The sequence below is a fragment of the Lipophrys pholis genome (genome assembly GCF_963383615.2).
Source record: "Lipophrys pholis genome assembly, chromosome: 5".
In the NCBI taxonomy this organism is placed as follows: Eukaryota; Metazoa; Chordata; class Actinopteri; order Blenniiformes; family Blenniidae; genus Lipophrys; species Lipophrys pholis.
The window spans coordinates 21912004-21913184 of NC_137628.1; positions in this window are offsets into that span (position 1 = coordinate 21912004).

Here is a 1181-nt window from a genome sequence, read left to right on the forward strand (position 1 = left end):
AGTGAAAGAGATTGATTGATACTTGTGAATGCTGTTTTAAACTTCATGAATAACGCATGGCCCCCTCTGTAACTCTCCGCGGTTCATAATCAGTCTCATGCACGCCGCGTTTTGTTTTTCCCCTCTTTTATCTCCTGTAACCGAGCGGATGATCTTGTGTCAGCAGCATTTCAGGGGCCCCAGACAGGATATTGAAATATTGCAGGAAGCTCACCTCTCATTCGCTTTTCACAGCCATTATCCCTTCTGGGGCGTCACTCTTCAACATTCAACATTTGTGTGGCTTATGTTTTTTTTTTTTCCAATGTCGCCATCTCAACCTCTCTCTTATCACAGTCTAAAATCAGCTCCATGCTGCACTGGAAATATTGGCAGTGTACAGTGCTTTATCACATTGCTGGTAGAATGCCTGTGATCTTCCTCCTTTTCTGTCAAACCCACATTCACAGCTAACATCCTGAAGTTGCCCCCAGACATCCCACTATTCACATCAGATAAACCTCGTTCATCTGCTTGCATTTGCCCTGGGTGCTCTTGTAACCTCTGCACGGGTTACATTTACACGCCTTTCATGACTGATCAGATCTAATTAGCCCACTACAGCTTCTCAGCAGACAACAGCATTTCTCACTTTACAGACAGGTGCCCATCAGATAATTTCATTCTTTGAAGAAATACATTATTGTTTTCCAGTCAGCAGACATCTTATTTCATGCTCAAATAGATAGTTGACCAAGCTGGTCTCTTTGTTCTGGCTAAATAAAGGACGGAAATAAAAAATAAAGGTTGAAAGAATATTTCAACACTTCCTTATTCACATATCTGCCTTTGTATTGTCTATTTAAAAAAAAACAACTACACATTACTAATATGAAATGGAGTGTAAAGCTGACCAAAATGACATTATATTTTAAAATTTATAGTAATTAAAAATAATCTTCCAATAAACAAAAATTCTCCCTGGATTTCACAATCCCATTGTCTAACCCTAAATAAATGGTAGTGTCCTGCAAAAAAAATAAAAAAAGATGTGCTCTGTAGTTGGTATTGACTCGTAACAGTCAGTTTGAAAGAAACAAGAAAAAGCTTAAAGTGATGGTATATCATTATTTTCCCCTTGAAGGAATAGGATTAGCTGTAACAAAGCAGCAGCATTTTTAATCCTGCATTCAAAAAACACT